The 26,131-nt window shown below is 33.6% G+C and overlaps 1 pseudogene; it reads left to right on the top strand.

The window, feature by feature from the left end:
• Positions 1-13,516: 13,516 nt before the first annotated feature.
• LOC149567148 (mitogen-activated protein kinase kinase 5 pseudogene) lies at positions 13,517-21,117 on the top strand (annotated as a pseudogene).
• The last annotated feature ends 5,014 nt before the right edge of the window (positions 21,118-26,131 follow it).

Genomic DNA, 26,131 nt, shown 5'->3' with positions numbered 1-26,131 from the left:
CCCTTAGGATTTTTTCTAGTTCTTCTTTGACCAAGAGAACCACATGTGGATGCATTTTTCTCAACTTTTTAAGAATATGTTTGACCCCACGAGAAACATATAGATGATTAATAAGGAGATTAGTGTCAAGACCAAGCATATTTGAGTAAGTCGAGGCAAAATTGATTTTCCTTTCTTGAAAGAATGTAGCAAGGCTCTTCTTTTCTTCAATTGATAGAGACTGAACCACAAGAATGATTTTGGGAGGTTTTTTTATGCCCAAGTTGATAGTTAGTGTGGGTTTGACGAGAACCAAATATATATTCTAAAAATAGCTTGGCAAACTCCCAAGCACCTCATCCTTGGGTGCCTTGAAGAGGTTTTCACCCTTAGACATGTCTTTATTTTTACTTATTTTTTGTGGTTCAAACATCGCCACTAAGTGGTTTTCACCATCTGAATACTTATTTTTTCTTTTGATTTTATGACTGGTACTTGATATTTGCTTTTGTCATGTTGACCTCGGGTTCAATGGTAGAAGATATCACAAGTTTGATAGCATCAAGGTAGCAAGTGATCTCATAGTCATTCTGGAAAGATAGTAGTTTAGGTTTTTGATGTTGAGTAGACCAATCTATGAGATTGAGGTGGATTAATGAGAGGGATGTAGAGAATTCAAGGTTATTAATACAAAAAGAGTCATCTCTGGTTACATGAGATGTCAATCTTATAGTGAAAGTTCCAAAAGAATAAAAATCACGAATAGGCCTAGAGGGATCAATGTGATCCACAAAAGAAGTTTGCGAACCAAACTTGTTAGACCCTAGACTAGACTCTTCAACTACATTTGGTTGGGTAGCATAGGCATGTATGACATCCACACCTAATTCACAATATGCATCAGTAAGACTTTCCCATTCATATTCACCAGAATCTATACTTTGCTTCCTAGCAATCAAGTGAGCAATATTCTTTCTTGTCCTTCCTCAGATTGGATCTTCATGATCAAATTCATCTGATTGGTTTTTTCAAGAGGTGGAAGCCTCAACATCATTAGAGGCGATTATATGATCTTCTCCCCAAAGTAGGGAATTGGGAGGCACGAAATCCTCATTTTGTAAAGTAGTAGAAACAAAGAGTGGATCCTCATCCTCTGATTCACTGAACATCGGAGCTCTTCTATCAAATTTGGGTGTTTCATCTTCTGTACCAAAGCCTAGGCCAATGGTATCTCTAGTTTTGTGACCCTCGGTATGACTTCAGGGTTTTACGTACGAGAGCTTTCTTGTTACTAGTTAAGGATCTGTGACCCTAATATCCCATGTTTTTTAGAAGTTTGTATCTTTTGCCATAGCTCTTAAGAGAGATAGGAGTAGTGACCGTGACTTCCTCTACATCTTCCTCTTCACTACATATGCAATCCTTGATGGCTTGGTCTTCTTTTTTTGCTTCTAGGGGAATTGAGGACTGAAAAAAATTGCCAAAAATGGCCATAGTAGATGCTGAGTGCTTCAATTTTTAGAAGGTTTCTTGTACGATTGAGGAGAAACTGATAGGGAAGAAATAGAATCTAGAGTGTACTTGCCCATACCCAGGCTCTTCATTTTCAATTTTTTTTCACACTCTATGAAAGATGATTTGATCTCATCAAAAGAGAGATTATGAGGAATTAACGTGGTGGCAATAGATAGTGTGTTGTCTCTAAGGATGATTATCTTGGTACCATTGAAAGGAAACTTTATGCATTGGTTAAATGTAGACGATACATCTTGCATATCATGAATCCAAGGTCTTCCTAGCAACACATTATAGGTGAGTAAGATTTCTAGGAATTCAAAAAGCACATCTTTTTCAACCATACCAATGTGGATTGGTAGTATAATGAGACCTTTAGAAGGCCTTTTGACCTCATCATAAGCTTAGATGGTGATCTTTCACCTAGGGTCAACAAAAAATTCAAACATGCCTAGTTGTTGGATAACATTGAAAGAGATAATGTTTAACCCTGCAACATTTTCTATCATAACTCGATGAATGCAAGTATAGAAGATTTGGACTTCTATGTGGAGGGTGAGATTATGAGGATAACTGAGACATCTATCATCTTCTTCAAAAAATGTGAGGTAATAAGGAGAAGAAATATGATTTACCATAGATTGGAACCGCTCTACATCAATATCTGTGGGGTCTTTGGCAGAGCATAAAGCTTTTTCAAGAATATCCTTGTGTAAAGGAGATAGCTCTAACAATTCAAAGATGGATATTTGTGTTAGGGTTCATTTTAGTTGATAGACAAGGTCATAGCTAGAGGTGACTGAGGAAACTACTTGTTTGGATGATGAGGCATTTTTAGGATCATTTGCAACTTCATGGAAAAATTTTGATTTCCCCCTTGTGACAAAATTAAGCATCTCACCATGGGAGGAGGAAGATTTCACCACTCTAAGAACTACCTTAGGTTGAGTGTCCCTATGTTGTTGTTGAGCATTTTGTGTTTTTAGGATAACCTTAGGTTTTTCATAATCTATATCATAATTGGGATCTTTGTCAAACTTTGGACCCCATCATGCAAAGATATTCAATAGGTTATATCATGTTAATGACGTTGTCAATATTAGTGTATGTGTAGTTAATGTTTGTGAGCCTTTGATGATTGCCCTTTTTCATATTCTGGTAATGGTTATTTAAAGGCTCTATGATTAGAGTTTTTGACTAAGCCATCCATGAAAACTTTGCCAACATCGATGAGATCTTGGATGACATCTTTGAGCTTTAAGCAATGTTCAGTGTTATGGCCCTTGATTCTATGATAGTTGTAGAAATAATCCTCTTTCCACCAGTCAGGTATGATAGGTGGTCCATAGGGCCAAGAGTTGTCTAGAAGGGTGAGAAGTTTTTTTTTTCAAGAAAGGTCTTCAAGACCACTTCATAAGGTTCGAACATCAGTGTATAAACATATCTTTGCTTAGCAAATTTGTTAATTTTGTTAGATTTTTGAGACTTTTAAGTCTCTTGTTGTTTTGTAGCGTAAAGAGCATTGTAAAGGTTAAAGGTAAACTCCCTGGTCATAGGAGAATCCACTACTCCTTCATTGACAACATATTTGTTCTTATTCCAAGGCTTGTTCTTGTCATTGTCATTTCTATTGCCATTTTTATCTTTATTCAAGACAATTCCACATTTTTTGATAGTAACATCTTCAATGTAATATGCATTTTCAACTATGGCATTGAAGGATGTGAGTAATTGTTTTCTAAGGTCAAAGTAGAGTTTTGGTACAAGTGTATTGAAAAATATGTCAATCTTCTTGGTCTCACAGGCTTGCTGAGGGTATCTAGAATGTAGGGATCTCCATCGTTGAAGATATGTTGCAAAGGGATCTCCTTGTTTTTGTTTGATACACAAATCCAACATAGTAACAAGATGTTGAATGTTATAGGGATACTGTTGGATGAAATGTTGTGCAACTTCATCAAATGTTTTGAGACGAGGTGCTAGTTTCGTAAACCATTCCATGGCTTGACCTCTCAAACTCCTAGGACAAAACTTCATGAGGTAAGTGTCTTCATGCATAAAATCCATGCTAATTGCATAGAAGTGCCTCACATGATCATGAGGGTCACCATTTTCATCATATTTTTCATATTTGTGAATGTCTATATCCCCAGAAAATGGAAGCATGTAAAGATTCCTATCAAAAGGAAGAGCACATATTGATTCAAAAAAAGAGGTTTTAGGTTTTTCCTTAGAAACTTGTAATTGAGCAAGTTGGTTTCTAAGTTCTTGTATTTCCTCTCTCAAAATTTCAGCCTTAGTGGGTTCTCATTTTTTTATTATCCTTTGCAAATCAAAGTCTTGAGGGAGTTTCCACCCCTTCACTATAATGTATTAAAAGTATTGATACCCATTTTGTTCCAAGGCTTTGAGCATTATCCTTTGAGAGACTTCGTCTTGTTGGAATCTCATGAGGTCTTCACTGGTAATTTTTTCATTACTCACGTGATATGATTGTGAATGTTTGGGTGGTGATGGGCATGCTCTTGCATTGACTCTAGGAGTCTTAAAAGGCATTTTGTTTCCATTATTGCCATCAAAAGGAATTGTGTCAAAAGGGTTTCTATGGTAGCCACGCCTATTTTCAACATTATGAGCATTATCATGAGCATAAGTATCATCTTGATGATAGTTATTTTCTCTATTATCTATACGTATGGCTTCTAGGCATGCTTGTTCTTCTAAGTGGCATTTCCTCTCCCTAAGAAGCATGGTGATCAAGATGTTATCTTCACCCTTAGGTGTATCAAAGGGTGTATGTAATAGGTTCTCAAAGCTATAGAGTGGATTATGCCAAATATTAGCTTCTTGTGTTTTATCAGAGATAGGATCCTCTACACAAGGTTGTCCATGAGGGCTTCTATGTGGAGTTTCCAATTGTTCATAGGTGAAATGAGGAGGACTATCTTTACTGACCTAGAACCTAGTTGTAACTGACATGTAAGAGTATGTCTTTATTTAATAGGATGAGTAAAACATTTTAGATTTGAAGTTCATACAACCAAGAACATTTTCTGATCAAAGGTAAAATAGATGGATTGTTAAGATTGCTCAAGAATTTACAACACTAACGACTCAAGCAAAGAGAGTGAGAAAGAAGCTCGATAGCAAGTAGCTATCATAGAATGGTAACCAAACTTTGAAAGTGACTGTTAGTGATATTTTGAGACTTACATTTGGAAAACTAAACCCATCTTTTCAACTTAAAACATTACCTAACACTAAGATTTGTAACCATATTTAGGTAGGATGAAAAAATTACACCCTTGGATCAGCTCAGATGTAGTTTAGACTCTATTTTGGAAGTGACGGAAACTAGATGATATTAGGACAACATAAAGTATCATATGATAGAGTTGACAGTAACTAGGAGACACTTTTTCCTTAGGTGATACTTTTCCTTAAAGAGGATGATATAGTTAACTATATCGTATGATAGAACTTACAGTAGTCATGTGATATAATTTCAAGAAAATAATATCGTATGATATTTCTCCAATAGTTTTATGATAGTGTGCTAGTGATTGTAAAAAAAGAGAAGTTTTGACCCAAAAAACTTATGTTTCAAGTTGTCAATTGAAATTTTTTCAGACCAAAATGTTGTGTGAATAGTATAGGACCTCAATATTTTTAGAAAACAACATGGTTTGAGAATAGTAGGGGTATTTTTCAAATCTCAAACAATTGAACAAGGGAAAAAATGACCTTACCAACACACACTTGTGATATCACAACAGATTTCTATCCATGTTAACAATATGTTTGATTTGCAAGAACATTTACATAGGTCCAACACATCTGAAAACACTTTCCAAACAGATCTACTAAGAGTCAAGGTTCATTACTCAACAACTTAGCCCACATTAAGTGTCCCTTCGCCTCACACCAAGTGGTTTCCCACAAGAGATATTGGCTTTGTCATGTAAGTTCCATAAGCATAACCAAGGGGACATAGATGGTGAGTGTAAAATCTTGGGGTGATCTGGGTAATCCACTAGGATTGATTCTTGCACCAACAAGTTGAGTGGAAAAATAAGGTAGTTACTAACCTAGAGTTTTTAAAAAGGGCTCTCGTTCATAATACTCCTCTTGCACCTAATTAAAGAACACCTTGTCTTGCAGAAAGTAACATACCTCATGGCAACAAGAGAACCTTAAGCATTCTTGCCTAGCATTTTCCTTATGGTACCAATCCCACAAGTACTCACACTAAGTGAAGACAAGTACTAAGTCTACCAAGGTTTTGTGTCCTTGATAGCCTTGAGTTTATAGTGGGTTGGAATAGTCGGGTTTTCTTGTCCCCACTTGGGTCGTTCCTCTTGATTGCTCAAGAGTAGACCATTTAAAGGATTCTAAACTAAAAAATATTGGATCCAGTTCTTGAGAGTCAAGATTTTTGATTCACCACGAGGGTGAAGAGCATACTCTCTTATCCCAATTGTTTCCACCAAACAAATTAAGAAGTTCAATTTATCCTCTTGCTTTTGAAATCTAAAGGTCGGTCAAGATTTTTGATTCACCACAAGGGTGAACAACATACTTTCCTATCACCAAGAGATCCCAATTACAAGTTTTATGTGCCTAAGAAAGAGAAATAACTAGTAAACTTGTTACACACAAAATAAGGAAATGGAAGTACGTGTTTGGTTTTTAAGCTTTTAGGCAGTCTTGCAAACAACTGTTAGTATCCTTTTTGCATTTGAAGCTTTGACATGCATTCTTTGAATGTAAGTATTCAAGAATTTAGGGCAAAAACCTACAAGAAAAACTATTAGTCCAACATGAGTTAGTCCCAAAATAAGATTAAAATATTCAAATAGACCTCTGTTAGATTGTAAATGACCTAAAAAACTCAATAGATAGACAACAAGAAACTGAAAAATGATCAACCCAAACAATAAGCAATTTTAGGCTGGGTGACTTTTTGTGTCTGAAGGGTATCATACGATACTTTTTAGTATAGCTATACAATAATTTTTCCTAGTGCATTAGCTTTTCCTATAGCTATGTGATATAACATACTCTACTGGTTTGATATAGTTAAGTATGGGTGTGCAATACTTATCCTAGAAAAGTATCACCCAAAAATGCTGACAAATGTCATACGATACTGAGAAAATATTACTTGATACTTGCAACTGTAAAATAAAAAAGAGTAGACATAATGTAGAAAATGCAAGAAAAAGATTGAAATTAGGAGAAAAACTAGTGTTCTACCCCACGGTGGGTGCAAAAAATGTACACTCAAAAAGTGTACTACTCTAAACCCTTCTATTCAAATGATCCCATGAATTAGAATACTTGAATGGTGGCTTAGAGCTCCCTATCCATGGAGTGCAAAGGGGTGTTTTGTGAAATAAATAGCTCTCAATTGAGCCTTTGAGACACAACCCTTGCTAGTAAACAAGGCAATAGGAGGTTCTTAATACAAGAGCAAGAATGAAAATGTCCAAGAGAAATCTCAAATCATGTAATGAAACTATGACTAAGCTAGAATGAGTTGCACAATACAACTAGATTAAGAAAATGAGAGTGTTACAAATCCATGCTAGTTAAACTAAGCGATCTAGATTATTGCAAAAGAGAAGCTATACTATATGAATCTAAGTTAATAAACAACAGTATGAGAGAATTAGACAAGAAAATAGAAGTTCTCCACAAGCTCTCAAGAAGATTGATCGATAAACATGTAGCATATCAATATCAAGAGTGTGGATCCTTTGAGAAGGGGGGAGCTCTTTCTTTTAAAGGTTTACAGATGGTGGAGATCAGGATTAAGGAATGTATGATCAAGGGTGTGGGTTGACTTTTGGCATGATCCCTATGCAAGAGACAATCAAACAATGAAAAGGAGTTGACCTTTTATGTGAGAAAAAAAGCCTTTTCTTTTAATTTGTAAATAGAAAAAGGACTAAAGGTGATATTGCTCCTATAGCTGAATACTTTTGTTTGCACGCCTGATTTATTTGAACCTTGTGGTTCATGAAATATTCTCCTTTACAATCATATTAGTTGTAATTCATGCATTTCTTGTCATGATTCTATGTGACCAAGTGTAGAATAATAATAAGAAGAAAACACTTTGTGACTTAGATTGAGAATTTGTTAGAACGGTCAATTTAGTACATTTATATTTTTCTAAATTTCCTTCTATCTTATCCAGATGAAGGATTGCAGAGTGTGGTTTGAAATGTTGATGGAAAAAACTCGCACACAATCAAATTTAGAAGTAAAAATTACATTATAAATAAATTATGGAAATCTAATATGATAAACGACCCATTTATCCAAGCGTAATGACTATAGGACCATTGTAATCCAATGGTCTAGATTGAGAATTCTGTTGGAATGGTCCATCCATAGATATAACGCTTGGAGGACCATTGTAATCCATTGATCTAAGAGAAAATGTTTTAAAATACATTTTATAAGTCTTAAATTTTCTATTTTTGGATCTAAACTAAGGAGATACCAAAAAATTGTAATTATATTCTAGATAGGAAATTATCTTGTAAGTAATATATATACTTCATTGTGGCTAAAAATTACTAATTATTGAGGTTCATCACATAGCTTATTGTGGTTACAGACTTATGCCTTTGCTTATTCAATATGTTCAAAGATTTGATCCTTAAAGATTGATTATTGGGATGTGGTCCTCACTCATAAGTACACTTATTCATTTCCATTAAATTTCCAATATTTGAAAATAAAAACTAAAAAAATTGCTGAAACTATAAGAAAGCTTAGTTATTTTATTTATAATCTTGAAACATGTCATACTTTCTATAAAGAAGGATGAACAATAAAAAATAATGGGGCAAATACAAAGATCAAGGGGAACATATAGAATACATATTTTCACAAAAAGATCAAAAACAATTTATAAAACAATTTATACTACACACACACACACACACACACATATGGGTAAAATAAATTATTTGAATTCAAAATGAAACCTAGCCAATCCTAGTTTTGTGGAGATCAAAGTAAAGAGAGAGTTTGAGATTGTTTTTTCTATTACTTGTGGGAATCATCTTTTTAACATATGTTTAATTCTAAAGACTATTTAATAAAAATATAATCTATTTGAAATAAAAGACGGGTTAAAATTTATTCAAATAAGAAAAAATATAGAGTAAGGACATCAAACAACCCTATCAAAATCTGTCAAGTAGTCAAAATGATGAGACAAACTTAGAGGTATCTACAATATTCCAATTTTGCATAGGATGAGAAACCCATAGCTAGAAAATCTACTACACCATTCTACTCTCTAGGTATATGAGTGGAAGTAATAGAATCCAAACAAGCACACAAATTAGAAATCTTACTAACAACCAAACTTAAGTGTCGACAAACATTCTCTAAATTACATCATTGTTATCATATCAACATTCCAAGCCGAAGATCCAAAGACTACAACCTTATCATAGAGAAAGACACTAGATTCTAAAAACAATAAGAAAATAATTTTTACTTCAATCCATCATTTCCTTTATTTCCCTCACGTTATTTCACCATATTAGTAAATAATTTAACATACATTGCCAAAGAATATTGAAACATTAACAAACTTATTACTATTAGTGAGCATGGTTCTCTCAAATATTTAAAAGTTTAGAACTTGTTGGATAAAATCTGCTCAGATAATACAAATTCAGCATACATGCAACTGAAAAATCAAAAGTGAAATTTGCAAACAATCTTGACCATGAAAATCCCACCAAACAAGTATCAACAAAATGTCTCCACAACAATGAAATATTGAAAAATTAATAACAAAATCCACAATCTTAACTTAACCTAACAAGCTCTAAACAACTTTAATATCAACAAAAACTCTCCACTATGAATTACGAACAATTAAAAAATAACAGCGAATTCCACAAACAATCATAATTAGACCTAGAAAACTCATACCAATAAATATCAACAAAAGCTCTTCATAATAAAGACAAGGGCCCATGTTATTGTGTAAAACAAGGAAATGAAAGAATGAGTATCCACAAAACTAACTACCACATAGTCCCACATTATCGTTTGAAACAAGAGGAAAATGCAAGTACTCTTATCATAATACCCACTTAGGCTTCTATAAAAACCTATGTCATCTTCCTCTTCCTCTTCAACACACATCTTTCCCTCATGCATTTTCTTACCATGGTTGTCATAGAAGAAATTTTTTGTCGATTAGTGATAATGAGAGAGTGCATGATCATTAGTATCATCATTTGAAGACCTTATGAATGAAGAACAACATGAATAATTTACATGGCTAAGTGGAATAGGACCTATGCATTTCCTTTTAGTGGTGTTTTTGGGCACAAAGTATGATGGTTAAATGCAGGGGATGCTCCTCCAATGCAAAGGTCATCTTAGTCTAAGCTTGCATCCTCATTGTAATGGTGATTTTGCCTATTGGAGTATGCCATTTTTGTTGCAGAAAAAAAAAGGGGTCTAAGATTAACGGAATTGCTTTGTTACTATTTTAACATTAAATAATATATTCCATTCTCTATGATTTCAGAGTGCGGTTATTAGTGTGGAAGCTTTGATTGTGTGAACTATTCATGATAATGCGTTGAGATGATTAAAGAAAACTTTGAATAGGTTTCAGTGAGTGGTTCTACTCAAGCTGGTGTTTTATCATGTTAAAATTGTATTTAATGATGCCTCTATCAAACTAACTATGGGAGATATTTCAATGGTGACCTACCCTATTTACCAAATCATATTTTGGATGCATATGGAAATGCTCATCAAAACTCATTGTTTAGTCAATTTGGTGGGAGTGAAACAAAATAATCTTCAAGAATGTGAGTTCCACAGAGGAATTATTTCTCAAATGCCTAGAAAAGTCAATTTAGAATTGGTTAATGCTCATGTCAAGGAGAAGATCAACAATTAAAAGTTTACTCATTGTGACAACATATTAGTTGAGAAATGACGATACATTAATCTTCCTTCATTCATGGCTCCATCTCTATTGCATGCCCAAATAGATAGGTCTCATATAAGATGGATTCCTCCTTGTATTGGATTTATCAAACTCAATTTTGATGGTTCGTCTAAGGGTAACCCAAGAAAATTTGGGTGTGGTTTATATATTTAAGAAATCATATGGGATTTATATCACAACCTTTAAATGTGTATCTCTATCGTTAGGTACAAATAACCAAGCTGAGGCTTATGCTCTAGTTTATGGTCTAGTTTTAGCCAAAAAATTGGAAATTAGAAAAATCCACGTGGAAGGAGATTCTAATCGAATCACTAACACTTGAAATATTTAAAATTGGAAAATTAGATATATCAAGATGATCATTTGGAAGCTTTTGGACTCTTTTAAAAATTTATCATATCTCTCATACTTTTAGAAAGGGTAATGTTGTTGCTGGTTTTCTTGTGAATTGAGGATCTAATGGTTTAAATTTAGATTCATCAAGGTTAGGATGTATAACTATCTATAACTTTCTAGAGTTATTTTTTATTGTAGAAACTAATCTACACTATCTTTGCTAATAGTAATTAGAGTATCTGTTAAAAAATTGCAAGTGTTGGAGCACTTCATTCAAAAGCATTAAGTTCTCAATGTGGGTTATCAAGGTCCCAAAGGTAGTCCTAATCAATCGTGTTGTTGCTTCTTTAAATAGTGATCCCAAATATACTATACAAATTGCATAATAATGAATGTTGAATAAAGTTATATTTTGAACAATGTATTTTGGGCCAACATTGGACGTGTAAGATGTATAATTTGTTCAACATAGAGTCTCTCCATATCTAGAATATGAAGAATTTCTTGCAAGTGTGGTGCTGATTTTTAACACATAAAGTGATCTAATTTTCTTTTGTAATAATCTGGCCCGTACATGGGAATTTGATGCCATTTTTCTATATGGATTTTTTGTGAAGGAAAATATGGTGTAATTTTTTGTGGACTATACTACTATAAACTTCATTCAGGATGTTTAGTAATCAAATATTGGGCCATTATCATCCTCTTTGAGTCATTTGGAGGTTTCTTTCATTGTATATACTATATTGGTGATGAGTTAGGGCTTTCTTTTCCTAATCAGCCTTTGAATCTAGTTTATTTTTATAAAATTATATAGTGCCTTGTCCACTTTTGCCACACACCCCCCTTGAAAAAAAAGGTATTTTTTGAGTGCTTTGAATAATACTGTTTGTGACGGTCTTATGCTACAGTTGTTAGAGAATGTCATGGGTCTAGGTAATAAAGAAGTTTATAAGGGTGACATTTAATAAAGGTTAGAGTTTAAATGAGCCAACAAGATAACACATTCAAAACTTATGGTAAGAAGTGAAAACTAATGAATAGACTAACTAATCAAAATAATGCATGCTCCTTTTATGCCTTGTGTGTTTGTAAATATTAAGAATAACTTGGAAGATCTAGCCAATAGAATAAATTGATTTAGTACCAATTGTCTTTTCATCTCTTGGAAAAGACTACATACTTGTGAGCTACTCTCTCTCTCTCTCTCTCTCTCTCTCTCTCTCTCTCTCTCACACACACACACACACACACACACACATCTAACCCTTATAAATTGGGTAGCTCCTAAAAAATGCATTGATATTATCTTGTTTGGTTCGACTTCATTGATGCATACTCGAATGCCATGTGTTCTTAGTTCTTGGATGTAGTGATATCCTTGTGATTGGATGATGTGTATTCTTTGTACTTGGATGTGTTATGCCTTCCCTACATGTTGCACACACATGTGCATGTGTTTGTGCCTTATGAAAATCTCCTAGCACATGTGAGTAAATCTTTTGATTCCATGTAGTCAAATGGTGTGTGTGTGTGTGTGTGTGTGTGTAACCATTTTTTCAAGACTCTTTTCTTCATATTTTTTCACTTGACACTTTCGTTTGTTTTAAACAACAATTTTTATAATGGAAGGACATTTGAGTCCTCTTCTTGCAATTATAATATTCTTGTATGAACCTAGGAATGCTTTGTAATCAAATTGGATCATGCTCATGTTTATGGATTGGACTAGACAAACTCATTATTGGATCCTAATATTGATAGAACTAAAATTAATTTCACATAGTTATCCAATTTTGGTAATGTTCATGAATGTAAGAACATTCTTTTTGGACTTAAATTAAACCGTAATTAATAAATTTGGGTAACCTTGGGCCATGCTTAGACAACCCCATGTTATCCAAAATTGACCCAAAATGAACCAAATTCTACTTAAGAATGTTTGGGCAAGGTTGTGCTTTGCTTGGGAAATGCTATAGTATATTGGCGTGACTTTATGACATCTCTAAGTAGGAAGCCATGCTCACATAGATGCGACCTTGCTCTATGTTTGGACAACGACATGCAAATGGAAAGTAAATCCTTCACACATTAGGTAGTTGAGGATATTTATGGTCATATTTCATGCTTGAATAATGTTTTACACCTCATATGTTGTCCATGCCATTTGTTCTCATTGTCTGATTGAGAAATATTGGTTCCTAGACATGATTCATTGGTGCTAGATTTGAGTTTGTTGTAAGAGTCATAAGGGTTGTTTTCAGTGTGGATTGAAGGTTTATAATTCCCTCATCTCATCTTTGGATGGTCCTGTAAGAGAATGTGTTTATAATTGAATCAATATCAACCTACTATATATCGAGAATGCAATGATAATTTTTTGCCTGAATTGAACCGCCGCTTTTTTTCCCACCGCTTTTCTTTCCACCACTTTTCTTTCAACGTTAACAAACTCTTAGTTGTTTTTTCAAATAGTTCCAAACACATCATGCGGTTCTAGTTGTTTAGCTGCTTGTTTTTTTTCAAATCTAATATTACTACGTAGGTTCGATATATTGTTGCATAGAGTTTCCAGTCATATATAATAAATGCGCTCACATTTTAATTACACGGTGTTTCCATATTTGTACTTGCAAAGGTTTCAAGTGAGAAGTGGAGTATTATATGTTGTTTGGAGCAGAAATGGGTGTGGCTACTCTCATACCAGACTCTAATTCATTCTTTTTCCTGGGAAAGCAGTGCATTAGAATAGAGTTGATCACAACAATGGTGTTATAAGAAAGAAGCTCAGATTGAACATTCCAACAGTTGCATTAATCTCAAGTAATCCAACAAGAAATAATTGCCTATCTTTGCCAAATCCAGTGAAGAATATCAAAGGTTTGTGTGATTTGGAGGTGAAGGGAAGTCTTGGGAAAGGAAGTGAGGGCAGTGTGTACAAAGTGCTCAGCCCAAAATCGAGCTCTTACTATGCTCTCAAAGTAGTCAGGCTTCATTAAAATGAAGATGACAAGATCATGAGAGAGGTGGAGATTATGAAGAAGATGCATTCTCCCTGGATAGTGGAATTCCATGGAGCATTTGAAGAAGGTGGGAATGTGAAATATCTGCTGAAGTACATGGACGAAGGCTCTCTACAAAGCTTCCACAAGCAGCTCAACAAAAGAATGTCGGAGTCTTTCTTGGCTAAAGTTGGAAGAGATGCTTTGGAGGGTGTGAAATATGTGCATGCAATTCATCTAGTGCTGGAACATATGCTTTATGAGCCCCGAGAGATTCGACCTTCAGACCTATTGGAAAGGAGTTGGTTGTGATGATGCTGATGATTATTATTAAGAAGGTGATGTATGGAGTTTGGGAGTAACATTGATGGAATGTTACGTGGGTCATTTTCCATTTGTACAGCTGGAACAAGAGAAGTCACTTGATTGGGCTACACTCTTGTGTGCTATTTGTTTGGAAGATGTGCCCACTTTGCCTCCCACTGCTTCTTCACAGTTTCAAAGCTTCATTGGATGCTACCTGCAAAAGGATGTTCGCAACAGATGGACTGCTTCTCAGGTCCTCACTCACCCATTTATCAGAGATCAAGATTGAGCTCTTTTTACATTGGCCCTTCTTTTTAAAGAATAGGGCAAAGGGAAAATTTGTAGAAAAAGAAAACATTCATGAATGACTTATCAAATAGTTGATCCCTCACCCATTTGTGAAAGATCACATAGGCCATTCTTTTGAAAAGAATAGGGCAAAGGGAGATTTGTATAAAAGAAAACATTCATGAAATGTTTATCAATGATTGAGTCAAAAATTCAAAGTGAAAATGAATTCAAGCTTGTCTATAAATTCCAAATGTATTATGTATATTTCTTTTTTCAAATTGTTTGTGTTGTTTGATTGAAGTTCTAAGGTAAACGTAATTAATTTGAACTTGTGTATCACACTAAGCTTCATCTTTTTGCATTTCTTGATTTATTTTTCAAGGTTAACAAATTAACAAGAATAATAAATTTTATGTCTTTCCCTTTCTTGAACTTGTTCTGTTTGTGTATACAGTTTACTTCCTTAATTAACAAAACGGTGTCATAGCCGATTAACATTTCACTAATAATTGTATTTATATTTTGTGAGGCTACTACCAGTAGTGCTAACTGCTATATCAAGTTACGACCGTAACTTTTTGATATATATATTTGCACATTTAAATATTTTGAAGTGTCAGATTCAGTAACATGCAAGACAAATTAAATATTTTAAAAGCCTAATTTTCTATGTATTTTAGTTTTTTCCCGCCTTTTTCTATTTTTTATGGAGACAAAGTGAGAGAGAGAAATGGAAAATGGAACTGTATTTTCTTTTTATCCGTTCTTTTCTTCTTTTGTCCTCCATGCAACGCACTTCCTTAGAATATTAATGGTTTTTTTTTTAAATAATAATAATCATAATGTTTATATTATGTAAGAATTTTTACGTGGGATGATGTTTTAAATGAAATAGAATAATTTAGATAAATGAAAATGAATTGTTTTAAATATTTTATTATTATTATATATGGTGACGTTTTAAATTAAATGAAATAAAATAATTTAGATAAATGAAAATAAGTTGTGTTAAATAAATATTTTTTACTATTAATGAATTTTTAATTTAGTTTAATTTAATTATTTTTTATTGATTTAGTAAGAAAAGAGTTCAGCTGAAGATTGAGTATGTTGAAACTTAGTTCAGTTGAAGATTCTTATCAGTGTGATGCTGGTCAATCAATCATTCTATACACAACATTCTGGACTTGACATGTGCGCATAGATCAAGACCCTATCGATGGCCCATCACCATTGAAAGATGAAGAAAAGTTAGGAAGAAAGAAAGGTAAGCAAGTTACTAAAATTGACAAGGGTAAGAAACTTGTTCTTGAAAAAAATTTATTTTCAGAGGTGCTTGTTTCAAATGTGGTAAGGATGGACACCAAGCCTTCGAATGTCCTAATGTGAAAGTTGACAAAAAAAACTTAGTAGTAAAAGAAGAATAGAAAGTGGAATCTTCTGATGTTGATTTGGCTTCACCAAAAGTTGGACAATCTCTTTTAATGAGGAGAATCATGTTTGCTAATCATGATGTTGAACCAGTACAAAGAAGGTGAAATGTCTCGTTGCTAATTTTATATGATATTTAAAGCCTCTAATTAGATTTTAAAATCAAACAACCAACATTTCAAAAGATCAACCAATTTCTCAATAAAACCCAAATTAGTTATGCCCGAAATAGTGCCAAAAACTTCACAGCTTCACATATTATTAATAAATCTGAAAGTAGACATTTTTACAAAAAAAATTCCAACATAATGGCCCACAAAATGACACTTCTAGATGTATATAGAGTTTACATAACAGCTCCCAAATGGAGGACAAAAACAATGCTCATCGAGCTCCCGAAAATAACACAAAATAGCTCGAAAATACCACAAAACACTAATAATCTATTACAAAAGTATAACCATGACCCAATACCTATATTTAAATTTCTACAATACAATAGAAAACCAAACTGATATAAAATACTCAATTGAAAACACCAAACTCTTATAATAAACACACCTGAAAACTCACAAATTTGCACTGTTCAGCACAAGGGTAAACTCTGCATGAGCTTTCACATGGAATGGCCTCAAAATCCTATCCTTAGCCTACCTAGAAACTTGCAAACTCCTATCCTTGGGTCTCCTTCTCCACAGGTTTGGCAGCCTCTGAAGAACAACAAAGCAATGAGCAAAAATCAAGTTCTAGAATGAGCCCGAAATGCCTCCAAATCCCTTTAAAAGAGGGAATAACCCTAACTCATGACCAAGAGGGGTCAATAATACATATTTTAATAATAATTTTTACTTATTAGTCCATTGGTTTCCAAAGATTAGCCCCTTTTTTCGAAACTTCACTTTTTGAGCTAGCTTGCCTTAGCAAAAGTTATTATTTTTAATTATTTGAAAAGGGGACATGACAGAAGGAGCTTATTCTAAACTATTTGTAAGTATGGAGGTAAATGATATAAATTAATTATGGATGAAGGTAGTACTAATAATATTATTTCTAAAGAAATGGTTAGGAAACTTGGTTTGAAAATATTCAAACCTCCTACTCCTTGTGGTATCAGCTAGTTTCAAGATGATCATTGGGCGCAAGTTAGAGAACAATGTCTTGTTAATTTTAGTATTGGACCTTTTAAGGATGAAGTTTAATGTGATATAGTAGACATGAGTGCTTGTTATATTTTACTTGGAAGCGCTTGGCAATTTGATAAGGGAGTTATATGTGATTACAAAAAGAATACAATTACATTTGAAAAGGATGGTAAGATATTTTTTTTGATTCCTTTAAATGATGAAGAAGTTATCAAAGAGAAGAACTTGATTATTTTTAGGACTTTTAGTTTGAAGACATTAGAAAATAGAGTTGATTTTCCTACTATTGACAAAAAGTTATCTGATCTTGAGATTATGAACATAAATGGAACAAATAAAATTTCTATTTAGATGAAGGCATGCAATAAGAGTGATTCATTTGATAGTAGTAGTTATTGTAGAAGTAGTGTATTTGAGATTTCTCATGATATAGTTGATTGTAGAAGTGAGTTTGGACACACTTTTGTGTTGATTGATGAAGAAGATTTGTGGATTAAGAACGAGCACGGAGTTTATGTTTTGAATTCTTTCAGATGTTCCTAATTCCTTTTGGAACATTTTTTTCTCACCTTGGGTGTTTGATGCAGGAGCATCCTTGGGCTATTGGAAATCTTTCATCACCCATTTTTTTTTGTTTTATTATTTTACGGTTACCTATCCGACAGTTTATATTGGAAAACTCTTGTTTTGTTGTTTCTAGATTCCATGGGCTTACCTTCATATGGTGAACATATCATGGATCATTACCCTAAGTGTGCAAAATCATATACATGACATCTGGAAGTCATTATGCTTCATCTTCTTGGGTGTTATTTTCCTACATTGTTCTTCAAGCGATGCCTGGTATTTAATTTGGCATGGTTCTATATGTTAGAAATGTTTAGAATGGGTAAAAGCACAGATCTGTGTCACTATTTGTGATACCAAAAACCTGTTCTGGTCAAATCTCATTTCTCTATCAAAACTCAATTTTTTTCAAAAACTAAAAATACCCTTTTATAGATCTCAGACTCAATATCATCATTATTTAATTTTTTGAGTGTTTTGATTAGTTATAATATGTTACAATCTCAAAATATTATAAGTCGATATTTCAACAATTTAGAAGATGCTCCCTCAAAAAAGGAAAAAAAATAGTAAATCATATCAAAAAAATTAAAATATTATATTTATCTCTAGAGGAGAGAATCCTCTTCACGAATATGTAATTTTTTTTCAAGAAGGTATAGATTTGATAGGGAAGTTTTGACAGGAGGAAAAAACTGTTGGATTCTGATAAGGTCGAACTTGAGTACTTATAACAAAGAAAATATACATCAAAAATAATTATTTCTTTTTTTGTTCACTAGCTATACATGTGATCTATAAGATATTTTCAAATCAGCACAAAAAAAGATGATTTGCATATACTTGTTTGATGAGAACTACACCTTATATTTTTTATAGTTAAAAAAAGGGACTTCAAAATAAAATAAAATGAATAAACTCTTACTCAAAAAAATTATAAAAATTATAGGCATAAAATTCATCCAATTCTACACATTTCATCAGTTTACATCATCTTCATATTTTAAACACAAATACAATTTTTCTTGTCATTAATGTTGAACTTTCACATTCTGATATCACGTTTCTTTATAAAAGGTGACATAGGTTTGTGCTTTTACCTGAATAATTGAGAGTGGGTAGGGTGAATTAGTTACTAAAGGTCTTTAAGTACCACTTGAACAATTAAACACAAACAGTCACTGTTCTGCTTGTCTTGTTGTTTCTTGGTCTCTGTTGTAAAACTAACTTCAATATTTAAGTTAAATTGTATAATGAAAACATTATCAAATGTAAAACATATAAAGTAATCAACACACATTTGACACTAGGATTTTACGTGGAAACCCAATTTGGGAAAAACCACCAGCAACATGTCACTAATTTTCACTCTTTTAAAGTGAGCCCTGTTAGGAGCTAATCTTGTTAAAGGTTAAAAAAACACATTGTTAAATGTGACCTTGTTAAAGGATTTAATCATCCAGTTAGAAGTGGCTTTGTCAGAGAACTTTGATCATTCCATTTGGAATGTCACCTAGTTAAAGGATTTACACAGACTGTTAATTTTTCAAATGATTGTAGGTCAACCTTAGTTAAAAGGATTTCAATAGAAAATGTTTACAATGATTATAAAGAAAATAGTAGGTTTGATTTGTGTGATTACAAATCACTTTTGTAGCTTCAAATCTCTGTTCGGTCCTTATGCTGACTTTACTAATAAGCCTTCCATTAAAAGCTCTGATCTTGACTTGCTTGGAAACCCGTAAACCAATCAATCCACTCTTTTCAACAATACTTAAGACTTTTTCTCATATTCACTGATCAATATCAACATCATCTTTGCAAGCTTTCTCCTTTAGCTTTTCATTCACTCACGCACTTGTGCATTTCTAATCCACCTTTGTCTATATGTGCCTCTTGTAGATACTTGCACTCTTTGACCAATAATTTGTTCAACACTGTATCTCTTTAAATATACAATTCTTTCTTTATCATTTTCCATCGCCACTGTAGATCTTAGTGTTTACGATCAGGTTCAATTCGATTCATTGCATCTATCCATCTTCTTGATCATCCTCTAGAAACTTCTCTAGAATCCATTTGTTAGGTCTTTACGTAATCCTCTCCTTGAATTTAATGATCCAAATCATCAATCTTATCTTCAACATAGTTTACAACTCCCAAGAAATCAACCGTGTCAGCTTGATCTCATGATAACCTTAGGTGGTTCACATCCTAAGGAAGAGAAAAGAAATAGTACTTATCAATCAGTAAGGGGGGAAATATTCTACCACATTTAAAAGAAACTTGTTTTCCAAAAATAATGGTTAGAAACAAGATTCAAATTCTAATGCACTAAAAACATCCATTACTTTTTAAAAAAAGATATAAAAGATACTACGCAAAACATGGGCCCTTTCTATTTTTCCCTAAATTACAACTAGCTTATATATATACAAAGCCGAGAGTTATCAAGGCTTTAATTTTTAGAGTATATAGTTCTTTTATCAATTATTAAATTAAAGCCTCTAGAAATCTCAACTTCCCTATAAATATTGTAGAATATATATAAGCTAGTAGGGGTGTCATGCCCACAAGGAAGAAATAGAGAAATATTTGTTGATGATTTTTATGTCCAATAACTTATTTTGTATTCATTATACCTTATCTATGTTCTCATCCTCATTCTCTATATTATCTTTCTCCCTCTAAGTACTCTCTTTTACTCTCACCCCTCCCTCCTGTCATCACTAGTTCTCCCTATATACCCTCTCTCTCTAGACCTCATTTCTCTCATGGTAACTCCCTTCTATGATTCTCTCTTTTGCCCTAATCACCCTATGGAATAATCTCCCCTACTCTATTGTCACCATCTATGCTCTTGTTTAACCTCATGTGTCTCCCTCTCTCCTAACTAATTACTACATTTCATTCTTTCCTATACCTCATGTCACCATCTCTGCTGGAGTACATGGACAGAGGCTCTCTACAAAGCTTCCACAAGCAGCTCAACAAAAGAATGACGGAGTCTTTCTTGGCTAAAGTTGGAAGAGATGTTTTGGAGGGTTTGAAATATCTACAGAATGAAAAGATTGTTCACAGAGACATCAAGCCTGCCAATTTGTTGGTCAAGTTGAATCCATTTCATGTCAAGATTGCAGACTTTGGGATGAGTGGAATTGTTTCAGAGATTGCATGCAATTCATCCACTGCAGGAACATATGCTTATATGAGCCCCGAGAGACTCGACCCTCAGACCTATCGGAAAGGAGTTGGATGTGATGATGCTGATGATGATTACTGTAAAGGTGATGTATGGAGTTTGGGAGTAACATTGATGGGATGTTACGTGGGTCATTTTCCATTTGTACAGCTGGAACAAGAGAAGTCACTTGATTGGTTAACACTATTGTGTGCTATTTTTTTGGAAGATGTGCCCACTTTGCCTCCCACTGCTTCTTCAGAGTTTCAAACCTTCATTGGGTGCTGCCTGCAAAAAGATGTTGGCAAGAGATGGACTGCTTCTCAGCTCCTCACGCACCCATTTATCAGAGATCAAGATTGAGCTCTTTTGACATTGGCCCTTCTTTTTAAAGAATACGGCAAAGCGAAAATTTGTATAAAAAGAAAACATTCATGAATGACTTATCAAATAGTTGATCCCTCACCCATTTTGTGAAAGATCACATAGGCCATTCTTTTGAAAAGAATAGGGCAAAGGGAGATTTGTAGAAAAGAAAACATTCATGAAATGTTTATCGATGATTTGAGTCAAAAATTCAAAGCTGAAAATGAATCTGAGCTTGTCTGTACACTCCAAATGTATTATATATATTTCTTTTTTCAAGTGTTGTTTGTGTAGTTTGATTGAAATTAAAAGGTAAACATGATTAATTTGAAATTGTGTATCACACTAAACTTCATCTTTTTGAATTTCTTGATTTAGTTTTAGAGGCTAACAAATTAACAAGAATGATAAATTTTATATCTTTCCCTTTCTTGAACTTGTTCCTGTTTGTGTATATAGTTTTAATGACCCCATCTTTTAGTCTTCACGTTCTCCAAAGTCTAAGTGGAGCATAAGAGGAAATAAAATTAATTTCTTATAAAGTTATTAAATAAATTAAAATTAAATATTAAAAGGTGACTTTATATTTAATTAATTTAATTAATTATTGTATTACAAGGGAGAAGCTTCTAGAGTGTGTATTAATTATTAGAAAGGTCGAAGCCTCTAGTAATTGAATTTTCTAGAAGCACAATTAATTTTCGATATCAATCCAGGTGATGCCAGCGACGGAAACAACAATAATAGCGGCAATGATAATGGAGACCGAGACAACTTTAATGGTAATAATGGACATGACAACAATGGGGATGAGGTTGATAACTTTAGAGATGTTGCACACCCAGCTCAAACAACCAGCTTGAGACCTCTTCTATCCACCTTCCCACCCAAAGATCCAGTTTAGCTGATTAATGAACCACAGATTACAGAGTTACAGGATTAGTTCAGGAGGGATTGGGAGGCTAGTGAACTAGAGTTTCAGGCGAACATTTCTCTTAGAGATTACATGGACTTTAGGATGAGACACATACCCAGATTAGGAGGAAGAAGTCAAAACCTTGAGTTGAGAAAGAAAGTAGACATAACAAAAAACAACCATAAAGAGGAACAGGTAGACAAAAACTACCAAAAGCCAGGGGATAGACAAAATACTGGGAGCACCAATCAAGGCACTGTATCTTGACCAACTATGCAGTCTCGAGCTCTAGCTCTCCCATGGTCTCTACCGTGACAATCTTCAAATAAATATCTTTTGGAGACGACTCCTTTTCACTCTTCCTCTTGTCTGATCTCCTTCTTTTGCTTGGGCTCTCAGTAAGATATTCCTTTTTCTTTGGAACAATCAATTTTGAACAAGATATACCTGTTAATAAGATTTTTTAACTATCATTTGTTGAAGTAGCCTGCTTGTCAAGAATTTCAGTAATCTTTTCCTTCTTCTTATTGGGAGGGTGGTGTTTCCAATCCACATCCTATTCATCCTATGTCTCTCGAACATCTTCATGGAATGATTATAAATCATAAACATTACATACTAGAGAGATGTCAATATGTTCTAGTAAGCTAACTTCATAAGCATTATCATTTAGTTTTTTGATGAGTTTACAAGGACCAAAATTTTATAGTTCAATTTATGGTATGTGCCTGTACAAAACTGTTCATGCCTCAAGTAAACCAACACAAAATCACCTTCAAGAAATATTTGTTGTCTTCGATTAGCATCTGTAGCAATCTTGTAGCTTGCATTAGCCTCTTTTAATTTTTGTCTCACATCTTATTGGAGTTGGTGAAGGTGTTAAAAAAAAGCTACTCCATCATCACTTATGTCTCCCAATGGAAGTGACAAAAGATCTAGAACATCTTGAGGGTTCCTACCATAGAAAATCTAAAAATGAGATTTTCTCATTGATATGTTAACATAAATATTGTAGGAAAATTCTGCCTTTGGCAATGCCAATTGTCATTTCTTGAGCTTCTCACGAACAATACATCATAATAAGTTTCCCAAGCTCTAATTCACTACCTCTATTTGCCCATCTGTTTGAGGATGATAGGCACTACTAAAATGTAACTTGGTTCCCAATTTCTTCTAGAGAGTCCTACAAAAATGACTCAAGAACTTAGTATCTTTCTCAGATGTAATGATCTTGGGAAGACCATGTAAATAGAAAACTTCTAAGAAGAATAGTTTTTCTATCCTAGTTACATCATTATTCTTTTTACATTCAATAAAATGAACCATTTTTGAAAATTGATCAACAACTACAAAAATAGAATCATTGCCTCGTTGAGTATGTGGAAGACCCAATACAAAATTCATACTTAAATCAATCCATGCTTTCGTGGGTACTGGTAAAGGCATGTATAGTCCTATATTTTATGAATTTCGTTTAGCAACTTGTCAGACTTTACACCTCGCCACATATTTAGTGATTTCCCACTTTATACTAGACCGATAATACTTATCTTCAACTAAGTTTATTGTTATTTTCTTGCCAAAGTGTCCAGCTAGTCCACCAATGTGAAATTCCTCGATAATATTTTCCTGCATAGATCTACTTGGTATACATTGTTGTTTACCTTTAAAGAGGTAATAATCCTACATAAAATAATCACCTCTTACATTGTCTGAGTTACCAATGTTGAAGCCTTTAGTTATTCTACAATTTCCCAAAAATCATCATCAATCTCATAAAAAGCTTTAAAAGCATCAAAACCAGTGATTTTAGTTTCCATGGTGATTAATAGTGTAGCACACCTCCTCAAGGCATCAAGAACTTGGTTTTTTTTCCAGACTTATGTTTTAGATCAAAGGTGTATCCCTGTAAAGAGAATACCCAGTTGGCATGTCAACTATTCAACTTCTTTTGAGTATAGAGATATTTTAGAGCAATATGATCAATAAATAACACAAACTCTTATGGGACCAAACATTTCGTCCAGTGCCTTACTGCTTGAACAATTGCATTAAATTCTAGATCATAGGTAGAATAATCCTCTCACTTCATTCAATTTTTCACTAAATAAAGTTACACGCTTACTTTCTTGGCTAAGAACAACAACTATTCCAACATGAGAAGCATCACACTCGACTTCAAATACCTTGTCAAAATTTAGAAGTGCCAATATATGAGCTCTAATTACCTTTGTCTTCAAGAACTTGAAACTTTCCTTAGCATTTGTTGTCCATGTGAATTCCCTTACTTTGGTACAATCAGTTATGGGTGTTACAATACTACTAAAAATTTTGAATAAAATTTTAGTAGAAAGTTTTCAATCCATGAAAGCTTCTTACCCCTCTTATGTTGGAAGGACTAGGATTCTATGATTGCCTCGACCTTTTCTGGATCCATCTAAACACTAGCTTTATAAATGAGAAAGCCTAAAAAGGTCAACTAGTTTGCATGAATATGCACTTTTTCAAATTTTCATAGAGTTTCTATTTCCTTAGTACACTCAAGATGATTCTCAGGTGTTGTATGTGTTCTTTTTTGCCTTTTTTATAAATCAAGATATCATCAAAATAAACTACAAAAAACATACCAATGTAAGTGTTGGACTAACCACCAATGCTCCCCTTTGATATATAATATCAAAGGTTGTCCTAGTATGGGTGGCATCAATACTATAGGTTTAGCCAAATACCCTTTGTTCTAATGTAAGATTTTTTCACAATCTTTATTCCAGATACAAATAGAGCCTTTATGAAAGTTCTTATTCAAACATTGAGCCTTATTAGTCAACTAAGATATGAACCTCCTAATTGATTGCAGACATCCCTAAAGACTTCTTGATTGATTGATATTTCTAGGAGGAGGCATTTCCATGATGGCTTGCAACTTTTCAGGATCAACTTCAATGCCCTTTTCTGATATGATATAACCTAACAATTTGCTGGATGTGACACCAAAGACACACTTTTTTGAATTTAACCTAAGCTGAAATTGTTCCATGTGGTCCACTATCAAACTAAGGTTGTCAAGATGCGTGTCTCTTTTTTTAGATTTGGCCAATGCATCATCAACATAGTCTTCCATATTTTTGTGCATCATGTTGTGGAAGATAGTGGTCATTACTCATTGATATGTAGCTCCAGCATTTTTTAGCCCAAAGGGCATGAAATTCCAACAAAATGAACCACATGCATAGGTAAAGTCTATTTTTTTTATTGATCCACAATAGTGATTTTGATTTGGTTGTACCCAAAGAAGCCATCCATTAAAGAGTGCATTTCATAACCTGCGGTCATGTCCACTATCATGTTTATGTTGGGTAGTAGATAGTCATCCTTAGGGAATGCTTTGTTTAAGTCTCTGAAATTAGTACACACTCGAATGGAATTGTCATGTTTAGACACAAGTACAATATTAGAAATCCACTCTGCATAATCAATGGCTTTGATGAAACATTCCCTTAGGATTTTTTCTAGTTCTTCATTGACCAAGAGAACCACATGTGGATGCATTTTTCTCAACTTTTCAAAAATAGGTTTGACCCCACAAGAAACAAATAGATGATGCATAATGAGATTAGTGTCAAGACCAAGAATATTTGAGTAAGTCGAGGAAAAATTGATTTTCCTTTCTTGAAAGAACTTAGCAAGGCTCTTCTTTTCTTCAATTGATAGAGACTGAAGCACAAGAATGATTTTGGGAGGTTGTTTTATGCCCAAGTTGATACTTAGTGTGGGTTCGATGAGAACCAAATATATATTCTAAAAATATCTTGGCAAACTCCCAAGCACCTCATCCTCGGGTGCCTTGAAGAGGTTTTCACCCTTAGACATGTCTTTATTTTTACTTATTTTTTGTGGTTCAGACATCGCCACTAAGTGGTTTTCACCATCTGAATACTTATTTTTTCTTTTCATTTTATGACTGGTACTTGATATTTTCTTTTTTCATGTTGACCTTGGGTTCAATGGTAGAAGATATCACAAGTTTGATAGCATCGAGGTAGCAAGTGATCTCATAGTCATTCTGGAAAGATAGTAGTTTAGGTTTTTGATGTT

This window comes from Cupressus sempervirens, chromosome 3 (assembly GCF_028749045.1).
Source record: "Cupressus sempervirens isolate cs-2001-9-10 chromosome 3, ASM2874904v1, whole genome shotgun sequence".
In the NCBI taxonomy this organism is placed as follows: Eukaryota; Viridiplantae; Streptophyta; class Pinopsida; order Cupressales; family Cupressaceae; genus Cupressus; species Cupressus sempervirens.
Note: the sequence above shows the minus strand (reverse complement) of the source record. Positions and strands in the feature narration are given on the sequence as shown.